A 22,922-nucleotide genomic window follows, 5' to 3' on the forward strand; every position below is an offset into this window, starting at 1 on the left:
GATAAGGCTTAGAGCTAGGGAAAAAGTAGACATCGTTGCATTGCCGGAGATCACAACCTGCAGGAAAGCACCACGAGCAATCTGATCTCTACAAGCATACCATCCCCATGTCCATCAACCATTACTAGCGGATCAATCAATGATGTGAGGGGCATGGAGCACACTCAGCTTACACAACCCATACATCCACAATTCATCAAACACAAGCAGTGAATTCCAATCACTTGAAATGGACCGCCCTGTTATGACGCTAAAGGAAGTCTGGAACAACGACGACGACCACCAGCACCACCACAACAATGTTTATGTTTTCCCACTATTCATTCTTTGTTGTATTTATCATTCTCATTGGTGATTTTACTACATTCCTTGTTTATTGTTTTCACCATCTTCATTGGTGATTTGAGAGTTCAATCCCTTTTTGACATTAAATTACTCTTGTCCTGGAGTCAAGAGAAAAAAATTATTGCACACAACAATATGGAGTTCAACAGTCATGGATTCTTGGAAAATATACCATTGTGGCGCAAATCTTTTGTTAGATGTTAACTTGTTTGTCTCTCTCTGTATGGATTCTAAATATGCACCCCTTTATACATGTGTTTTCTGAATTTGTGTGTGTCATCCTTGCGTACGGGCTATGCTAATCTTTATCGTTTCAATTTTATCGGATGTCCCCGAAGGGACCCTTTATACATGTCTTGGACTGTAGCTCCATTGTAGCTTGTCACCAATGTAAATTCATTTCGATAAATATTTTCTTCCAAAAAACTCACTGCTTTTTTTTCAACCGCAAAAAAAAACTCATTGCCTTTTCAAGCATACATACGTATTTTTTGAGGGGTACAAACTTCATTTTTGTTTTTTAGGGTTTTTGTAGAAAATATATTCTCCCCAAAACCACACTCGCGAAACCGATATGCCAATTCCTACCGCGGAAGTGTTTTGGGCCGGTCGATCGGAGGTTTTTGGCCCGAAACAACGAGAGCGTTAACCGGAGGTCAGACGGAGCGGTGAGCCGTCGGCGGTAAACGGGGGGAACGGCGGCGGCAGCGTCCCATCTGGACGGTGGCACGAAGCGGCGGCGGCGTCCCATCTGGACGGTGGCACGAAGCGGCGGCGGCGTCCCATCTGGACGGTGACACCTAGTAGGCTCTCAATGAAAGCATGAATGTCGGTTCTATATCCGGCATATCTCGTAGTAGGGTCCTAAGCTAGGCGTCTTGGAGCGATGGTAACACGGACACATGATTTTACCCAGGTTCGGGCTCTCTCGAAGAGATAATACCCTACGTCCTGCTTTTGATTGTATTCATATCGGGTGTAGTACAGAGTACATGTGTCTACCACGAGATTATTCTAATGAATATCAGATGATCTATTGACTTGTCTGGTCTCGGTTTATATAATGCACCGGATGCCTAGGGTTTAGAAGAGTCCTCGTCTTGGGCGCCAAGTCTTGTGGAATATCCCTTGCATGCGGCATGGGCTGCTCGAAGTGACCCATGAGTGAACCGCCATGGGGGTCCTCGGCCCGATCCACCAGATCGAGGGACGACGTGGTGAGTACCCCTAGTCCAGGACACCGTCAAGGACACCAACAGTGTAAACTTCCTTTAGCTTGCGATGGTGCAGTCCATCGTAGATGAATGGAAACCACTGCTAAGGGTTGTGTTTGATGGACTAGGCATGGATGGGTTTTATAACCCGAGCATGCTACGAAATACCAATAAGATTCTTTTTCATATCTCTTACCTCGATGATAATAAATCTAGAAACAATATTGATGGACATGAAGGATGGTGTGTTCATAGAGATTAACAAGAGGGAGGATATGAAAGGGATAAGGCTTAGAGCTAGGGAAAAAGTAGACATCGTTGCATGCGGAGATCACAATCTGACAGGAAAGCACCACGAGCGATCTGATCTCTACAAGCACACATCCAAATCACTTGAAATGGATTGCACTATTATGACAACAACAACAATAGCAACAGCAGTAGCACCAGCAACAACAGCTGCAACAACAATAGCAGCAGCAGCACCACCACCACCAACAACAACAACACCACCACCAACAACAATAGCAACATCAACAGCAACAGCACAGCAACAGCAACAGCAGCAGCAGCAGCAGCAACAACAACAACAACAACAACAACAACAACAACAACAACAACAACAACAACAACAACAACAACAACAACAACAACAACAACAACAACAACAACACCAACAACACCAACACCAGCAACAACACCAACACCAGCAACAGCAACAACAACAGCAAACAACAACAACAACAACAACAACAACAACAACAACAACAACAACAACAACAACAACAGCAGCAACACCAACAGCAGCAACAACAACAGCAACAACAACAACAGCAGCAGCAGCAGCAGCAACAACAACAACAACAACAACAACAACAACAACAACAACAACAACAACAACAACAACAACAACAACAACAACAACAGCAGCAGCAGCAACAACAACAACAATTGCAATATTATGTTTTCCCACTATTTATTCTTTGTCGTATTTATCATCCTCATTGGTGATTTTACTATATTCCTTGTTTGTTGTTTTTACCATCCTCATTGGTGATTTAAGAGTTCAACCCCCTTTTGACATTAAATTACTCTTGTCATGAAGTCAAAAGAAAAATTAATCGCACACAACAATATGGAGTTCAACCGTCGTGGAATCTTGGAAAATATACCATGATGGTGCAAATCTTTTGTTAGATGTGAACTTGTCTGTCTCTCTCTGTATGGATTCTAAATATGCGCCCCTTTATACATGTGGTTTCTCAATTTGTGCGTGTCATGCTTGCGTATGGGCTACGCTAACCTTTGTCGTTTCAATTTTATCGGATGTTCCCGAAGGGAACCTTTATACATGTGTTGGGTTGTAGGTCCATTGTAGCCTGTCACCAATGTGAGTTCATTTCGATAAATATTGTCTTCCAAAAAACTAATTGTTTTTTTCACCCGCAAAAAAAACTCATTGCTTTTTCATGCATAAATACGCCCCCACAAACTTCATTTATTTTTTAGCAGTACAAACTACATTTTTTAGGGGTACAAACTTCATTTTTGTTGAAAAATATATTCTCCCCAAAACCATCACTGGCGAAACCGATATGCCCAATTCCTCGAAATCACTAATTAAGAAGTACTCCTTCCAAAGTTCGCTCCCACCTCCTCCGGTTGCAACAAGTGGCGCATTGCATGCGCGCCACTTGTTGCAACCTGGGAGTTTTCCCTTTTTTCATACATTCGTTTATTAAAAATGTTTTATCTCTTAAACCGTGGGTCCAAATCTTGAACCGTTTTCATCATTGGATTCCTCGCATCGAGATTTTCAAAACTAGATCCCATGTTGATAGGTTTTGACGAACTTTTTTTCACAAAAAACGGACAGAAAAATCAAACTGGGAGCATGTTTTTCTCTTTTCCGAAAGAGGCACGACCGTGCCTCTCGAAAAGCACAACCGTGCCTCTCGCGGAAGGAAAAAAAAAGGCGTATTTTCGTTTCCGAGAGGCACGACTGTGCCTCTTGCGAAAGTATAACCGTGCCTCTCGCGGAAGAAAAAGAAAGAAAACACGTTTTGTTTTCAAGCACAACCGTGCCTCTCGCGAAAGGAAAAAACAAAAAACTTGTTTTTTTCGTTTCCGAGATGCACGGCCGTGCCTCTCGCGGAAAGAAAAAAACAGAAAACATGTTTTTTTGTTTCCGAGAGGCACGGCTGTGCCTCTCGCGAAAGCACAACGATGCCTCTCGCGGAAGCAAAACCGTGCCTCTCGCAGAAGGAAAAAAATAGAAAACGTGTTTTTGCCGTGCCTATTGCGAAAACAAAACCGTGTTTCTCACGGAAGCAAAAAAACACATTTTTCACGAAAAAAAGATTTCAAAATTTTTTGGTCCAAAAGCTAAGGAAGACCGTGAAAAACCAAAAAGTCGAAAAAAAGGAAAAAAACATTTGAAAAGCCGAAAACGCGTTTGAAAATAAAATAAAATTGAATGAAGCACCCAGAGAGCAACACATGGTGGTGGCTGAGCGAGCCAAGTGGTCGTTGTGAGGCTTCGAAGGAGCTCGTCATCAATTAGTTGCTCGGACGGGACTTGCCTGCTCCCTCTGCATGCTCCCATCCGTGTTCCCGACTCATTCATTATCCATCCAACGGCCGCACCATTTTCTCCTCCCCCGTGTTACTTTTTTGAAAAAAAGTAGGCAATCCCCGTATTCCCATATTCCTCCCACTCCCATCGAACACATTAACGTACGCGGAAGGAGCGATCGATCGTGGTGTCCACGTCGGCAGGGCTAGATGGAGCGAGCGCGAGGGTTGGGCAGAGGTGTCAATGGGAGAGAAAAAAAGAAGGAAAGGGCGCTCGCTGAGGGAGGTGTTACCTGGACACGTTTTTGCTCATCATCCCTTCCTCACGAAGCAAACCCCATATCCCTCCTCTTCTGTCTCTCTCGCACACGTCGCCTCCGCCTCTCTCTCTCTCTCTCTCTCTCGTCGCCTCCGCCTCCGCCTCTTGTCCTCCCCGTTCCTCTCTCCTAGCTGAGCTCCAGCCCTGCTCGTCATCCCTTCCCCTTGAGAAAGAGCATGGGCCCATCGTTGTGCCTCAGTTGCCACAAGGACATCGGGTGGATGGGATCCGATGTGGAGGAGGTGTTGGCGGCGGAGATGGTCGATGGGGGAGCCTCTTCTTCCCGCGATCTGGTCCTCCCCATTCATGGCCATCGGCAGGAGGGTCCCCTCGGATTTATTCCATCCCCGCAGGAGGCAGCCGCCCTAGGAGGGGTGGTGCACGGGCACGGCTAGCTCGGTGGTCGTGATGCTCTTCCACGACTGGTTCGCCTTCGAGTCGGCAACACAGATGAGGCCTGCTGTTGCGACCTTGCCCTCGTTCCCGCGGCGACGGACTACCCCCAAGATGGATGGCCTGTTCAGGTCGAAGCCACGGACTATGCCATGTGCAAGCTCATCATCTATGTCGACCTCCACTCTGGCTCAGGTGGCGCCGACGCCAAGCGGGGGGAGAAGGTGAGTTTGAATCTATCAGGTCTTCCTATTTCGACCCGCCGTCCGTCCCTCTCTCTCAAAGAAAATCTCAATTTTTTTATGTGCGTACAAGGTGTTCGATGAAAGAGCCTGTACACATGTGATGTTTATACTCGTATAAGTATCTTAATGTAACTTCTAGCCTTGCCATTCTAATCTAATTATGTACATTATCTTCAATTTTTCTTTCAGAGGGTAATGCCCAGCTCATTTGATGGGTCGATTTACTGTATAAGTTATTTGAGTAATGATGTGAAAGCAATGTATGAACTTGGTGAGTTCATTTCAGTTTGCTGATACTGGTTTATCGATATGTGGCCAACAAGTGTGGTGGCCTTCTCTTCCTAAATAGCAAACCTGATTTCCTTTATGTCCTTGAAGCAAATGCCACAGTGTTAGCTTGAAAATGTTTAGGATACACACAGAACCAGAAGGTAAATATGGGGTTTGACAGAAAGAGTACACACTGATTTTAGGTGCTGCACTTCAGAAACGAGCCCCTCCTTCACCCCCACAAGCTCCTGCAGGTAAATTAACCCGCAGTCGGCATATTTTTATATTCATTGCTTGGAACAGCAAGCTGAATCAACTGAATTACTCACTTTATGGCAGGTCATGGTGTACAAGACTTTAAGCCACTAATAAAAAAGAAAATGTCATGTTAGACAGCTATTTATCTATGGTAGATACACTACAGTGCACTTGATGCATCAGTCTCACCAAACGGTGTTGTGCTGGGTCTCATAGGATCACTTGCATTTCTTGGACTTTCTATGAAGCCTACAAACTAGGATGACTTGTATTTATAGTAACTACAACAGATCACTCTGATTATCTCACACGAAGCATTTCAAGCCCCTGAGTTGCGGTTGTAGTTCTTTTCAAACTGCCATGATTTTAACCAAAAGTTTAGCACAGGTGCAGATTCTTATTTTTGTGTGATAACTGATAAGTTTATGACATTTTTGTCTTGCATGTTTATTTATAGCTTATATCTCTTTACTGCAATTCGTAGGACAAGAATCGGGACATGAATCCGAACTATGATATTTTGATTTATGATCTTATTCATGGAAATTGTGCAAAATAATGAGCAACGGACATTATTTTGTCCCCGTGAAGCTCCAGGTTTGGTTCATTGCTGGGGATATGAGTTCCAGACTGTGTAGAAGAAATATAAAATAGAATTAAGCTGGACTAGATATACATATTATACTCTTTGCATTGCCTTTTATTAAACAAATTATATAACATTGTGATGGGATAACAACAATATTGAAACATCGCAAGCTGCCACTATCTATTTTGTGGGATCATCAGAAGGTGAAACTTATGTACCGTTCTATCATCCTGGTCATTAATTTGTTGGCGTGTAGCTGATGCAATATTAGTGTGTGTGCTTGTTTGTCGCTATTTTGCTGAAACAAGTACTATTATTGCATAGATTATCATTTATCACCATTAGAGTTGCAGTTTACCTTTTCCATGTAGATAATGTTCTTACCTCAAATTGACATATAGTGCATTCCAGGCATCAAGTTTTATCACTATTAAATAAGATGTAACAATTGACTTCTCTCGTGGATATTTGACAAATCAGGATACATTCTCCATTATCATCCATGGGTGGCCCTTCACCCTCAGCCACTTCTCTAAACAAATAGAGCCCTAGGAGTTTCGTCAGATCATCAGATGGGTGTGAACTCGCACCTGGCCTTGCTGCTATTTTCGCTACCGGGTAGTCAGTAATATCTCATTGCTTGCTTGACCTTATAACGTTTTATTATATTTTATCTCTCTAAGAGTTGTTTCTTGGAAAATCAAATCATGTAGACTGTGCTTCATAAAAGTTTCATAAAAAGGTCTACTGCATGACTTGCTGTGATATGTGCAATCGCTTTGTTTAGACAAAAGAAAGCATGAACCAATTAGTCATAAACTTGTGATTGTTGTTAATCTGTCGAAAGATTGTTACTCCCTCTGTAAACAAATATAAGACGTTTTATATCACTAAAGTAGTGATCTAAAATATCTTATATTTATTTACAGAGAGAGTACATCCTATTGTCTATACTAATTAAATCTTCTTATTGTTATTTGCATCTGAGTTCCTATAATGTACTTTGTGTGAGCAGCCAGATGACCTGGTCTATGTTCGTCAGCTCTGCTGACATTCATGAATCCACGTATCTCACTTACCACGTTGTCTTAAAAATCATTGACACCTCATTCTATGACAGGCTCGGCAAGAAAGGCGGCAATTGACGGATGGAGGTCAAAAGATAGATGGACTGATGTCCTAGCAGCCGAAGAATACGATAGATGAGGGATGAGAAGCCTGAAAAAGAAGCAGCAGCAGCTTCAAGCTGACCAAGATCTGCTCAACGATAGATGGAGTGATGTCCTAGCAGCAGAAGAATACGGCCTCAAGCGCCCAGCCAAAAGTTACCCGAAGCGCAAATTGCTACCTCAGTTCGATGGTGAGGTGCCGGAGCCCGTACCATCATCGCGCAATGCGGCTGACCGGCCACCACGCGGTCGGGATAAAGTGGCAACTCAAGCCGAACACCAGCCCGCCCCGCCTCATCATAAAGGCAGAGGTAAAACAGCTCATGGTTATACATATGACCTTCGGCAGGAACTGGACAATAGAGCAGGATATACCAGATCAATCTACGGATCGCGAGTACGTGCCCAGACACATGATGACGGCTACCTATTCGGACGTGACAAGCCTAGTCACGCCCGGGCCGAAAACCGCAGACGGACTCCATCGGATCTACGTCGTGATGTGGCCCGATATAGAGGCGCCGCACACCCTCTTTGCTTCACTGACGAAGTAATGGAGCATGAATTCCCAGAAGGGTTTAAACCCGTGAATATTGAATCATACGATGGAACAACTGATCCCGCGGTGTGGATCGAGGATTTTCTTCTCCATATCCATATGGCCCGTGGAGATGACCTCCACGCCATCAAATACCTCCCGTTAAAACTCAAAGGGCCAGCTCGGCACTGGTTAAACAGTCTGCCTGAAAGCTCTATTGGCAGTTGGGAGGATTTGGAAGACGCCTTCCACGACAACTTCCAAGGTACATATGTCCGGCCACCAGATGCCGATGACTTAAGTCACATAGTTCAACAGCCCGGAGAGTCAGCCAGGAAATTCTGGACTAGGTTCCTAACTAAAAAAAACCAGATCGTCGACTGTCCGGATGCCGAAGCCCTAGCGGCCTTCAAACACAGCATCCGCGACGAATGGCTCGCCCGCCACCTCGGCCAAGAAAAGCCGAAGTCCATGGCAGCCCTCACGGCACTCATGACCCGCTTTTGTGCGGGTGAGGATAGTTGGCTGGCCCGTAGCAAAAACACGACAAGTGAAGCGGGCACCTCCGAGGTCAAAAACAGCAACGGCAAGCTCCGACGCAACAGGCACAAACGTCGAAGCAATGGTGATAACACTGATGACACTACAGTCAACGCCGAATTCAGTGGCTCCAAGTCCGGTCAGCGGAAAAAGCCATATAAAAGAAACAACTCGGGACCATCCAGTTTGGACCGCATACTCGATCGTCCATGCCAGATCCATGGCACCCCAGAAAAACCAGCCAACCATACCAACATGGATTGTTGGGTTTTTAAACAGGCCAGCAAGTTAAATGCCGAAAACAAGGAGAAGGGATCGCAAAGCAAGGACGATGACGAGGAGCCCCGGCCACCGAACATAGGGGGACAGAAGAAGTTTCCCCCTCGGGTCAAAACGGTGAATATGATATACGCTACCCACATCCCCAAGAGGGAGTGCAAGCGCGCGCTCAGGGACGTCTATGCGATAGAGCCAGTCGCCTCAAAATTTAATCCATGGTCATCATGCCCTATTACCTTCAATCGTCGGGATCATCCGACCAGTATCTGTCACGGCGGTTCGGCCGCACTAGTCCTTGACCCAATAATCGATGGATTCCACCTGACGCGAGTCCTAATGGACGGCGGTAGCAGCCTCAACCTGCTCTATCAGGATACAGTGCGGAAAAATGGGCATTAATCCATCTCGGATCAAGCCCACAAAGACTACCTTTAAAGGAGTCATACCAAGTGTAGAGGCCCGTTGTACGGGCTCAATCACACTAGAGGTTGTCTTCGGATCTCCGGACAACTTCCGAAGCGAAGAGTTAATCTTCGATATCGTCCCCTTTCGCAGCGGCTATCACGCACTGCTTGGACGAACCGCATTTGCTCGATTCAACGCGGTGCCACACTATGCTTATCTCAAGCTCAAGATGCCCGGACCACGCGGCGTCATAACGGTTAATGGAAACACGGAACGCTCCCTCCGCACCGAGGAGCACACCGCTGCCTTAGCAGTAGAAGTACAGAGCGGCCTTTTCAAGCAGAATCTTAATTCGGCGGCCGAGCTCCCGGACACTGTTAAGAGAGTCCGGACTATTCTGCAGTCGGACAGCTCGGCTCGTCAAGAGCTCGACTAGCAATTCGGCCTCCGTCCCAGTCCCGATCAAGTGGCGGCATTCGTACCGCGCGTACATAACTACGCACTCAAAATACCATGGGCATAGACGGAGGCATAACTAGCTTGTGATCCACAATACGGCTCGACCGCCCCCGGACACACATACTTTCATTGTTTCCTTTTTCTCCTTTTCAGGTTTCTTTTCCACAGGCCTTCCTTGATGGCCTGATCAAAGGTCCTTTCGAAGGATAAATACACCAAGACGGCAGTAAGCATGGACGTATAGGGGAATTTCCAGGTGGTCTCTTTAAATGACCACTCTACCTATTTTCAGGACCCACACGCAGCTCTCCCTTGGTCGTGGCATATTAAATAGCATGTTGCTTATTGCACTACTTGTACGAATGCGCTTTGACGTATTAACCAAATTATAATGGAAACTGTTTGCGGCCCAAATTCTACGGCTCTAGCTTACTACCCTTTTCTTCTTTTCTTTTTTGATAACCTTATCAAATAGCACCCGTACACTTTGGTACGTTTCAATTTGCCAGGGGCTTCATAGCACCCCCGCAATACGGCAACAAAGTCCGAACACTTTTTACAGTATAGTTCGTTACCCCGAATTTAGCACTATATGCATTGGCTCCGAATCATGTCTTTGATCAATAGTTGGGTTGCCCGGCTCCTGTGCTTGCTACCTTACATTCCGTTATATCGGCTACGGTAGTAAAAGGAGAACTACTGCGATTGTGCCCTGGTTTACCAGGATGAGCACCTCAGTAGAGAAAGCCGAAAACTGACTGTCATAATGCGGCGAGAGCCGGTCAGCTCTTCGGAGGTCTCAAATCTTTAGAGATTTTTTCTGCCTTACGCGAGGGATCGGTACTTACCCGATCAGGTGTGTACAGCATCCTAGTTCGGATACTAGGGGCTGCGCCTATATTTTTATTGTCAAACTCCTATGGCTAAGTGAGGGTGCTAAAGCCGCATAGTCCGATTGCCTGGTTCGTTGCGCTAAACACCTCCTTCAAGGACTAAACAATTGGATCAATAGTGTTTAGATTACATCCCGAACACCCCCGTACTACCTACGTGGGGGCAGAAGCCGACGACTGGCCAACTCTCAGATTTCCCACAACACGGCCGCACAGGAGGTGAATTTTTTTAAACAAACATTATATTACATAACGACTTTGTTTCATCATACAAGACAGAGACAACATGAATGTATTCATTCGAAAATAATGTCTTGCGCATATTGCGTCGCCACAATACGAGACCCCTCCAGGACGTCTTCAAAATACCGCTCGGGCGTGCGGTGCTCCTTGCCCTCAGGCGGTCCCTCGATCACAAGCTTGACGGCGTCCATCTTCGCCCACCACACCATGACGCGGGCGAAGGCCATGTGCACGCCCTCGATGCAGACCGACCGCTTGACGACGTCCAGCCGAGGGTAGGCATTTACCAGCCGCTTCACGAGCCCGAAGTAGCTGCTGGGTATAGCTTTGGCAGGCCACAGCCGGATTATTAAATCCTTCATGGACAGTTCGGCCACCCTATGCAGCTTGACTAGCTGTTTAGTTGATCGCTAAAGGGCACCGGATGTTCTGGCGCAAGGTATTGCGACCAGAACAGCTTCTTCATTGAGCTCCCTTCTTCGGCTCGGAAGAATTCCGCAGCAGAAGCACTGCGCGGCAGATCCGCAAACGCCCCTGGAGAACTCCAAATCTGGGTTAGTAAGAGATACTTCTTCTCCACATACTTGCTTTGCATACTAAACGCCTTACCCGCCGCGATCTTCATGGCCTCCTGGATCTCTTGGAGGGCGCCCTGGGCTTCAACCCGGGCCGATTCCGCGCTTTGGCGAGCCTTGGCGAGTTCGGTCTCTTGAGCTGAAACATCGCGCTCCAAGGTCTCGCATTTCTTCACGGCATCCTGGAGCTCTTGCTGGACCTCATCAAGCCTGGCCTCGTGCTTCTTACGAGCGGCTTGTTCCTTGGCAGCTCTCTCTCCTCGGCCTCGGCCAGGGCCTTTTTAAGGACCTCGACCTCGGTTGCCGCTCCTACAAATATTATGGCACTACGGTCAATACACATCATTCATTCTTCCTGAATATACAGCAAGTCGCAACATACCTTGCTTGTCCTCCAGCTACCTTTTTACAAGGCCGAGCTCTTTTTCGGCCCACTCCAGAATCTGCTTTAGTCCGGAAACCTCCGCAGCATGAGAGGTTGCGGCCAGCAACGACCCCTGCTTATTCACATAAGACATAATTAGTTAGTTCCCTGCGAAAATTACTTGATCCTCTGTCCGGTTTTTCTTTCCGAACACCGGACAGTGTCTCAGGGGCTACTGTCTACACTAGGATTTGCTCTTTCGCGTCGCTTACCTCAAAACCCGTCAGCAGGCTGCTGCAGGCTTCGGTCAGTCCGCTCTTGACGGACTGAACCCTCTCAACCACCGTACCCATAAGGATATGGTGTTCATCCACAATGGAAGCGCCCCGTAGCGCTTCCAGTGGATTATCTGGTGCCTCTGGTTGGACAGAGGTCACCGGCGGGATAGGCACACCTCCTTCTCTTGAAGGAGGCTGCTCGCTGGATTCCGGAACCGTATAGGTCTCCGAAACTGTATTCTGCTAGGGGCCGAACTGGACATGGCCCCCATCGCCAGTCTCCATGGGGATCTGCTCCCCCATGTGTCCGGCGGCAGAGGATTCGCCCTCTGGCGCCACCCTCACGGCCTCCTGAATCTCTCCCTGGCCTGGGAAGGTCCTTTGGGACAGCACCTCTCGTCGCCCTTGGCCGTGGGAGAATGAGCGGCCGGCGGTGACTCGCTGGCCATCGCCTTTGAATCCAACGAACCTCCTGATGAGGATCGCATGGAGCTCGTGGGCCGGACTGCAATAGCATAACTAAACATGTTAATACCATGAAGAGGAGAGGCCGGATACATGGACGTATACGGGTTTTTAGTACTTACGATGCGGCCAGGGGCTTGCTTCGGGGGCGCGCTCTGGGTGCTGTCGACATCCCACGCGGAGTTACCCGCGAGGGGGCCCTTCCCCCTGTTGGGCGCCTCCACCTCCAGATTTGTGGAGGCCGCCCTCTTCTTCCTTCCCCCATCAGGGGGAGAGTTGCTTTCTTCCTCCTACTCGTCGTCGTCTTCGGCGGCAGAGGAGTGAGTCTTGTCTTCGGACGACACGTCCGAAGATCCTTTGCGGCGAGGTCCACTTTTGCCCCCCTTGGCCTTCTTCTCCGGCGCCTTGTAGGGCGCCGGAACCAGCATCTTCACCAAGAGCGGGATGACTGGTTCCTCGGGCAGCGGAGCCGAACATTGAATCCGCTCCGGCTTCTTCGTCCAACCCTGAAAAATGAATGGCGAGGCTTAAGTATCTTCGCTAAACAAGCAAGTAAAGGATGCATCTTGAAACGGGGAAAACTTACCGGACTGGCAGGATGGGCTAGGGCATGCCCACGGTCCTCGGTCATCGCCGGCGGCGTCTCCTTGCCCGTGAAAAGCACCTTCCAGATGTCCTCGTGCGTAGTTCCGAAGAACTGTTGCAGAGTCTGGTGTTTGGCCGGATCGAACTCCCATAAATGGCAAGTCTGGCTTTGGCATGGAAGGATCCGGCGAACTAGCATCACCTGGATCACGTTGACAAGCTTGACGTTCTTGTCCACCATGCTCTGAATGCGCGTTTGCAACGCTATTAGCTCGTCTGACGAAGACCAGTTCAAGGCCCTTCTCTAGCCAGGAGGTGAGCCGCATTGGGGCGCCGGACTTGAATTCGGGAGTCGCGGTCCAAGCGGCGTCTCGAGGCTCTGTGATATAGAACCACAGTTTCTGCCACTCCTTGACAGTCTCCACGAAGGTACCTTTGGGCCATGTGACGTTGGGCATCTTGCTCACCATGGCGCCTCCGCACTCTGCGTGTTGACCATCCACCACCTTCCGCTTCACATTGAATATCTTGAGCCACAGTCCGAAGTGGGGAGGAATGCGGAGGAAGGCCTCCCACACGACAATAAATGCCGAGATGTTGAGGAAGGAGTTTGGGGCTAGATCATGAAAATCTAGCCCGTAATAGAACATAAGTCCGCGGACGAAAGGGTGGAGAGGAAACCTAACCCGTGGACGAGATGGGGGATGAACACCACCCTCTCATTGGGCTTCGGGGTGGGGACGACTTGCCCCTTGGCCGGAAGCCAGTGGGCGATTTCTTTCGCCAGATACCCGGCCTCCCGAAGCTCAGTGATGTCCTTCTCCTTGTCGAGGAGGCCATCCACTTGCCTTGCGCTCCAGATCCGGACATGGTTGAGTGCTTTCTTAAGGCGGAAAAGATGAGAACTTGGGCCCTGGAGCTCGAGAGTGGAAGGGCAGAGAAAGAAAGAAGGCGTGGGTGAAGAAAGGGAGTCCTTATCTCCTTATAAAGGCAGTGAATAACAAGCGCCTCCCCACTCGCCTTAAAACTCGCCTGTTCCCAAGGGCTGTGCAAACAGCACTGTTGGATTACCCACGCTCGTATTGATGAGAATCCTGCAATGAGGGGACACGATCTTTGCTTCGACAAGACGTGCCAATAAAAACCGCATCTCGAAACGTGGGACGGCGGACGAAAACGGTTCAAAATAATGACCGGGTAGACGTGATGTCACATTGCAAAAAGTTGTCAGCGGATTGGACTCGTGAAATATTATACTCTCTGCAGTTGTGTGTGTGGTATTTGTGTTGCAGATCCGGACACGTTCGTTGCGTCCGAAGACTATCTTGGAGTATTCGGAAAGGGGAACCCGCCTTGCAATGCCGAAGACAATCTGCGCGCTGGATACCTCGTCATTGAAGCCTGGTTCAGGGGCTACTGAGGGAGTCCTGGACTAAGGGGTCCTCCGGCGTCCGGCCTGTTGGACATGGGCCGGACTAGTGGGCTGTAAAGATACAAGGGAAGACTCTCTCCCGTGTCCGGATGGGACTCTCCTTGACGTGAAAGGCAAGCTTGGCATCCAATTATGAAGATTCCTTTCTCTGTAACTGACTTGGTACAACTCTAGTCCCCTCCGGTGTCTATATAAACCGGAGGGCTTAGTCCGAAGGACAGATATAGTCATACAGGCTAGACTTTTAGGGTTTTAGCCATTACGATCTCGTGGTAGATCAACTCTTGTAATACTCATATTCATCAAGATCAATCAAGCAGGAAGTAGGGTATTACCTCCATAGAGAGGGCCAGAACCTAGGTAAACATTGTGTTCGTTGTCTCCTGTTACCATCGATTTTAGACGCACAGTTCAGGACCCCCTACCCGAGATCCGTCGGTTTTGACACCGACAACCACCAAGACGATCAAGGCCGCGTCGATAGACTCAGGTGCATGAGCTCGTTGGTGGTTTCAGTTTCATAATTCTCATGACAACTAACCTCTGTTCGCCCAATCTCTGACAATTTTGCATGCCATTGCATTGTCGAGTATCTGCAGCAGGATGGAAAGCAGCGAGCAGCGATCGCATCGTCCACGGAAGTGGCCGGCAGGGGGCTAAACCTGCTACCAGGCGTGGCGAGCTTGCCGACGTTTTACTACGAGCTGTCCAGGCACGGCTGCTGGCCGGATGCTCTGTCACGGCAAGCTTTCTGGCGCGGCTGCTTGCCGGAGTCTCATGGGGTGCTGCCTTGCTGCATGCTCTGTCGCGACAAGCTTGCCTGCGCGTCTGCTCGCCAGAGTCTCATGGGATGCTAACTTGCAGCATGCTCTATCGTGGCAAGCTGGCCGGCGCGCCAGAGTCTCATGGGATGATGCCTTGCAATATGCTCTGTCGTGGCAAGGTTGCTAGCGCGCTCGCCGGAGTCTCAGTGATGCTGCGTTGCAGCATGCTTTGTCGCGGCAAGCTTGTTGGCGCGGCTGCTGCGAGCGGGTGCTACGGGTCGGCGAGCTGGTGCCCATAGAGGCGCTGCAGGGGCAAAGATCAGCTCAACGTCGGCTGCTTCGCCGTGCCAGTGCCACATTTTGGCTGGTACACGCTCGGACGGGCATGGCGCCACTTCTTCATTTTCTCCCGAACCGGCTCGTCCCGCTATTTCCGTCGAGTTGAAGGAAGATGGAGAGATGAGTCGTTTTACTCACTGATAGAAAATCATTTGGCCAGAACTTCCTCTTCACAACAAGAGACTAAAATGCTCCATGAAGTTGATTGATTGTGCCTCCACTTTTGGATGTCGTGTGCGTTGCTTTTGAATCACTTCCGTTTATGTCGTCGGTCATGTAATCTACGAGTCCTAAGCTGATGCATGGTATGAGTGTTGCATTTCCAGTGTTCTCTCTTATTTTTTTCAGTCAAGACCATGCAATAATAGTGAAGTACACACGGCAACGTGAAAGGGGAGTGCCCAACCTGGCACCGCCCCATGTTCCTCTCAGGCGGCGCGCCATGGGCGCGCCCCAACCTGGGCCAACCACTAGTACGTATTACATGATCTATTCTTCCACGGGCAGCATACCATCGTCGCCGCGGACGAGCCACGCGGGCAGGGTCGCTAACTACTCTTTGCTCTCCTTCGCCATGTCCTTGCTCAACGGGCATGTCACCACGACAACGACTGTATACGTGAGGAAGGAAAAAAATACACAGGGATTCTTTTGCCTTTATTTTTTTCGTAGAAAAAAGGGACACGGGGAGGAGAAAACGGGAGCTCCTAATCAGCGCTGTAGGCGCCAGTTCGCGCTACTGGCGCCCGCGTGAGACGCGCAGCGGGCCGGCCCAGCAACCAGTTGAGAAGCAAAACGCGAAGGAAAAAAATCCATGTTTATTCGGGCCGGTCTGGTAATCGAACTTCGGCCGCTTACTAGAACGCCAGGCGCGTTAACCACTAAGACAGGCTACCTTTGTTATCTTTTTGAGGAAACAAATAATTTGGCCCTTCCTTTAGTAGAAATATTAAACATATAGTAGTATTATATACCAGCTATAAATTATTTGAATAAACAAAACATAAATTTGAAAAAGCATTCACAAAAACCATGAATTGAATTTTTTTTTTGAAAAAAGTTCGCAAAAATGGAAAAAGTTTCTGAATTTAAAAAAAGTCCATCAGATTTGAAAAAAAATTCAGCAAAGTTGAAAAGCGTTCATCGATTTCAAAAAAAAGTTCATCAAAATAGAAACAAAAGTTCACGAATTTGAATAAAGATCATCGACTTTGAAAGAAAAGTTCACCAACTTCAAAAAAGTTCATCGAATTTGAAATAAAAGTTCACCAACTTCAAAAAAGTTCATCAACTTTGAAAAAGAGTTCACCAATTTGAAAAAAGTTCATCGAATTTCAATAAAGTTCATAGATTTTGAAAAGGTTCATCAAATTTGAAACAAAAATCAACGATTTTGAGAAAAAAGTTCATTGAATTTGAAAAAAGTTCATCGAATATGAAAAATTTCACCTAAATTGAAAAAAGTTCATCGATTTTGAAAATAAGTTCACGTAAATTGAAAAAAGTTCATCGATTCTGAGAAAAAGTTCATCGATTTTGCGAAAAAAGTTCATTGATTTTAAGAAATAGTTCATCAAATTTGAAAAATAAGTTCCTCTATTCTGAAAATGTTCATCAATTGGAAAAAAGTTCACGAGTTTCGAAAGATTTAGTTCATGGATTTAGAGAAGAAGTCCATCTATTTGAAGAAAACAATTACGAATTTCGAAAAAAGAAAGTAAAAAAGGATAGAGAAAAAAGCAAAAGAAAAAGAAAAAAGGAAAAAGATGAACAAATAAATTGAGGAAAACATGTATTTCAGCACATCTGGTTAAGTGGTCGAGTTGGTTATACGTTGATACTTGGTAACCGGCGACGCAGGTTCGAATCCTAGCTTGTGTGCGCCCTTTTTGTGCAGTTTTATCTGGAGTTTAAGAAACAGGAAAAATAGAAGTTGGGCCGAGCCCAGGTAGCGCCGCTGCAGGCGCCTGTTTGCCGGAAATGCCGGAGAAAACGGTGCGGCCGTTGGATGCCAAATGAACGAGTCGGGAGCACGGATGGGAGAAGTGTTTTGGGCCGGTCCATCGGAGGTTTTCGGCCCAAAACAACGAGAGCGTTAACCGGAGGTCCGACGGAGCAGTGAGCCGTCGGCGGTAAACGGGAGGAATGGCGGCGGCGTCCCATCTGGACGGAGGCACGAAGCGGCGGCGGAAGGAGGAGGAAGTAGAAGCAGGCGTGGAGGCGGCAGAGGACCTCATCTCGGAGCTGCCGGAGGCGCTGCGGCTGCACGTCCTCTGTCTGCTCCCGCTCAAATCCGCCATCCGCACGGGCGCGCTCTCCACCCGGTGGTGCTCCCTCTGGACGCACCGCTGGCCGGCGCCCTCCTCCCTCGACTTCCGCCTCGGCATCGGCGACTCCCCGCACCCTCTCCTCGAAACCCTAGAGCGGCGCGGGCGGCGGCGCCTCCAGTGGTTCGCCCTCTCCTTCGGCATCGGCGCGTTCAAGGCCGAGCACTTCCGCCGCTGCCTCGACCTCGCCGTCGCCTGCGCCGTCGAGGACCTGCACGTCCACCGCGTGCACCACTTCTTCGCCCGCTTCTACAAGTTCCGGCTCCCGCTGGGGGACCCCCACCTCGCCCGCCTCTCGTTCCGCTACATCAGCGTCGACCTCCCCGACTCCTTCTCCGCCCGCTCCCACCCCTTCACCGCCCTCGAGGTCATCCACCTCCGCTGCGTCCACATCTCCAACGACACAGTCAGCAGCCTGGTCGCCGCGTGCCCCCTCCTCCACACCCTCGATTTGCGCTACTGCGAAGGCCTCGACTCCGTGAGCGTCGCGGCGGCCGGGGCGCACCTGAGGAGCCTCACCGTTGCAGAGTGCGATCCGTGCATCGATGTTCTTTTTGCCGACGAGGCATCCGGTCTGTGCTCATTCCGCTACAGCGGCGCCTACATGCCCGCCTACAGCATCCCGGCCACCATCACTAGTCTTGCTGAACTTTACATCTGCTTCGGAGCATCTAACCGCCGGCGACGCTTGTCAGGCACCAGAATCCGGTTTTATGGACAGGAGGCTCACGCTTGCGAGCTGCGCAGAAACTAGCTTCAACAACTAACCAGTCTGTCCAACCTCACTGTGCTTACCCTCTGCAGCAGTATCCTACGGGTTCGTCGCTCTCTGCATTTCATGCCGTCCGGTTGATCCCAATACTCAGTTACTGTCTTACTGATAACCTTCTTCATTGCTATGCTTTGCAGAGACTGTCTGCCAAAGCTCGTGCCAGATTAGCTGCCACAGGCGCTGCACCATGCAGATTGCTGAATTTGAGAGAGCTTCAGCTACTGATGTTCGAAGTGGAGATCAACAACATGAACGACATTTACTCTTTCCTTGTGGCATGCTGTGGCCCTCGTTTGGAGAGGCTATTTGTGCAGGTGAACATTAGCTGTTGTACATTCCATTGCTTGATAACCTTTGTTGATGAACTGTTAAAGAAATTGCCTTATGACCTTGACAAATGCATTCAGTTACTAGTCATTGTATTGTTGCTTGTGCTTAGTTATTTTGAATGCTTACTACACCCCCTTGCAGCTTCCGACAATCAATTATCCATATGAGCCAGAGGATGAACCATCAGGATCAGAATCAGAGGAAAATGGATCAATGGAAGAGCTATCATACCAAGAGGCACATGGGGAAGATGCGTTGGATGAAGACTTGTCAGAAGGAGAAGCACCAGAGAAAGATGGGCTAGAGGAACAGCTGTCAGAGGGAGATGCCCTGGAGGAAGATGAGTTAGAGGAAGAGTTGTCAGAGGGAGATGAACTAGAGGAAGAGCTGTCAGAAGGAAATGAACTAGTGGAAGAGTTGTCAGGGGGAGAGCCACCTGAGGAAAAACAATCACATAAACAGGGGTTAGAGGAACATGGGTCAATGGAAGAGCTATCTGATGGAGGGCAATCAGAGGAAGAGACACTAGAGCACGGCGATGTCTTTGAGAACCTTATGTTGCTCAAAATGATGAATTTCATGGGACGCTACAATGAGATGCAGCTAGTAAGCCTTGTGTTGAAGAAGGCTATTAGCCTCAAGCAACTGATACTATTTACTCCCAAGATTAATCACCCAGAAGAGCTCCACAAGGATCATATGAATACTTCCCATTTGCTTGAAAGAAAACTATTTTCTCTCAGAAAGGCCTCGCCAAATGCTCAGATAGTTCTCAGCGAGCCTGACGATAGTGCAGTCCAGCCGTTGCATGAGGCTTTAGTCAAGATTTACTGATTTTTGTTGTTGTGGAGTTATGATTGGATAATGTGAAATATCAGAAACTAGCAACCATTAGGTAAGACAAAGAACAAGCTAATCTGCAAGGTAGGCAGGATGCTGTGTTCTCTAGTCCATGAAGGATCATGGAGTATGTTGTCTGGGCCTTATATTCGTAGATCCTTAAGACTATAAAAAACACCATGATTACCCAGTATCTACATTGGCCTGTTGCCTTGTTGTTGGACAAGAAAGTCCTGCAAAAACACTGTAGAAGGCCGAGACTTGTTATTATTGTCAATTCGCATTTATCTTTGTGTTCATCAATTCGCATTTAGTACCGCAGTAGTTCAATCAGTTGGTAGGAGTGTTGCAATTTTTTTTTCAATTTTCCTTATTTATTGTCATTATTGCCATCTTTATTACTGATTAAAGTTCTTTTCCTGGCATTAAGAGAGAAACATAAACATGTACAGTAATATGGAGTTTCAACAGGCATGAATCCTGCAAACCGTACCCTAATGGTGCTAGCTGAGGCCAAATTATGTACTATCTATATGTTTGATCAGATGTTGACCTGTCTGTCACTTTCTGCATCCGATATGTGTCACTTTCTACATGTGCTCTACTGTAAACTCGTTTTAGCCTGCCACTGGTGTAATCCTCAAACTTATGATTACAGTAGTTCAGTTTAGCCTGTCACTGGCGTAACTCTCAGGGAATTTGTCGCTGGTGACAGCTCAAGCCATGTCATGTTTGTTTAACTATGTTATGTGTCAGGTCAGGCCACTCCGAATAGTCATCATTTGATGCCTTGCTGGTGTGGTCATCATGTATAAACAAACAGCATGGTCATCATGTATAAACAAACAGCATGGTGGTTCTGTGCTGTTGGGGCAGATTGTGTGAATCAGACCTAAACGAAGTTACCAAGTTACTCAGTTACTGATGCCTCCTACATTTCACGCCATCCGGTTGATCCCAATGCTCAATTACTGATAACCATCTTTGTTGCTATGCTTTGAAGAGACTGTCTGCCAAGGCTCGTGCCAGATCAGTTGCCAGAAACGCTGCACCACGCAAATTGCAGAATTTGAGAGAGAAAGCTACTGATGTTTAAAACGGAGATCGACAACATGAACGGCATTTACTGTTTACTTGTGGCCTGCTGTGGCCCTTGATTGGAGAGGTTATTTGTGCAGGTGAATACCAGCTGTTATATATTCCATTGCTTGATAGCCGTTGTTGATGTCCACCGTTAAATTGCCTTATGACCTTGACAAAAGCATTCAGTTAGTAGTCATTGTATTGTTGCTTGCGCTTGATGTGCATTTTTTTGGAATGCTTACTATGCCCTCACCAGCTTCTGACAGGGAGTTATCCATATGAGCCAGAGGATGAACCATCAGGATTAGAATCAGAGGAAAATGGGTCAATGCAAGAGTTATCAGAGCAAGAGGCACCTGAGGAAGATGAGCTGGGTGAAGACTTGTAAGAAGGAGAAGCACTGGAGAAAGATAAACTAGAGGAAGAGCGCAGATGCTCTGGAGGAAGATGAGCTAGAGGAAGAGCAGACAGAGGGAGCTGTCAGAGGGAAATGAACTAGAAGAGTTGCCAGGGGGAGAGCCACCTGAGGAAAAGCAATCACAGAAACAGGGGTTAGAGGAACAGGGGTCAATGGAACAGCTATCTGATGGAGGGCAATCAGAGGGAGAGACACTAGAGGATGGCGATGGCTTTGAGAAACTTATGTTGCTCAATATGACGAATTTCATGGGGCGCGGCAATGAGATGCAGCTAGTAAGCTTGTGGTGAAGAAGTCTACAAGTCTCAAGCAATTGATACTATTTACTCCCAAGATTAATCACCTAGAAGAGCTCCCGAAGGATCATATGAATACTTGCCATTTTCTTGAAAGAAAAAAGAATGACCTCTCAGAAAGGCCTCACCAAATGCTCAGATAGTTCTCAGCAAGCATGATGATAGTGCAACCCAGCCGTTGCACGAGGCTTTTGTCAAGATTTACTGATTTGTTTGTTGTGGAGTTATGATCGGATAATGTGAAATATCAGAAACTAGCAATCATTAGGTAAGACAAAGAACAAGCTAGTCTGCAAGGTAGGCGGGATGCTGTGTTCTGCAGTCCATGAAGGATCATGGAGTATGTCGTCTGTGCCTTCTATTTTGCAGCTTAAGTGCTTAACTCTTTAAGACTCTTATAAAAATATCATGATTACCCAGTGTCTACACTAGCCTGTTGCCTTGTTGGTGGACAAGAAAGTCTTGCAAAAACACTTTAGAAGGCTGAGACTTGGTGTGCTCTATCTCTGCTGCTCAATTTGCATTTAGTACGGCAGTACTTTAATCAGCTGGTACGACAACGAGTGTTGCAGTTTTATTTATTTTTTCAGTTTTCCTTATGTATTATTGTCGGTATTGCCATCTTCATTGCTGATTAAAAGTTATTTTCCTGGTGCCAGTAGAAAATCTAAAACATGTACAGTAATATGGAGTTTCCACAGGCATGAATCCTGGGAACTGCACCCTAATTTTGGTAGTTGGCGCCAAATTATGTACTGCTGATATGTTTGATCAGATGTTGACTTGTCTGTCACTTGTCTGAATCTGAAATTCTGAATATGTGTCACTTTCTACGTGTGCTCTACTGGAAACTCAGTTTAGCCTGCCACTTGTGTAATCCTCAAACATATGACTGCAGGACAAGTTCTTTGTAGCATGTGCTGTACTGTAAATTCAGTTGAGCCTGTCTCCGGTGTGACGGAAGAATTTGTGGCTGGTGACAGCATCAGGCCCATGTCATGTTTGCCTACCTATGTTGTGTGTCAGGTCAAGCGTCTCTAAATAATCATCATTTGGTGCGCTGCTGGTGTGGTCATCATGTATAAATAAGCAACATAGTGGAGTTGCCGGTGTTGGTTGGTTGTGTGCTGTTGTGGGTCAGAGCATGTGCACCAGATCCAAAGGAAGTTACCAAGGCGCCAGACCTTTACGCCCAAGATTTTACAAGATAGGCTGGGTGTTCAGTTCTGTAATCGATCGAAGATCTTATTGATCCAGTTTCTTATGAATCACATTGTTGCCTTATTGGTGTTTTGCCTGGAACTAAGTGGTCATAATTCAG

General features: G+C 47.5%; 4 pseudogenes; 2 read left to right on the forward strand and 2 right to left on the reverse strand.

The window, feature by feature from the left end:
* Window positions 1-593: 593 nt before the first annotated feature.
* Window positions 594-687, reverse strand: LOC120970059 (U6 spliceosomal RNA; annotated as a pseudogene).
* A 2,120-nt stretch (window positions 688-2,807) lies between these two features.
* LOC120970062 (U6 spliceosomal RNA) lies at window positions 2,808-2,902 on the reverse strand (annotated as a pseudogene).
* A 14,691-nt stretch (window positions 2,903-17,593) lies between these two features.
* Window positions 17,594-20,925, forward strand: LOC109779668 (uncharacterized; annotated as a pseudogene).
* On the forward strand, window positions 20,760-22,029 carry LOC123493404 (uncharacterized; annotated as a pseudogene).
* The last annotated feature ends 893 nt before the right edge of the window (window positions 22,030-22,922 follow it).

This window comes from Aegilops tauschii, chromosome 7 (assembly GCF_002575655.3).
Source record: "Aegilops tauschii subsp. strangulata cultivar AL8/78 chromosome 7, Aet v6.0, whole genome shotgun sequence".
NCBI lineage: Eukaryota > Viridiplantae > Streptophyta > Magnoliopsida > Poales > Poaceae > Aegilops > Aegilops tauschii.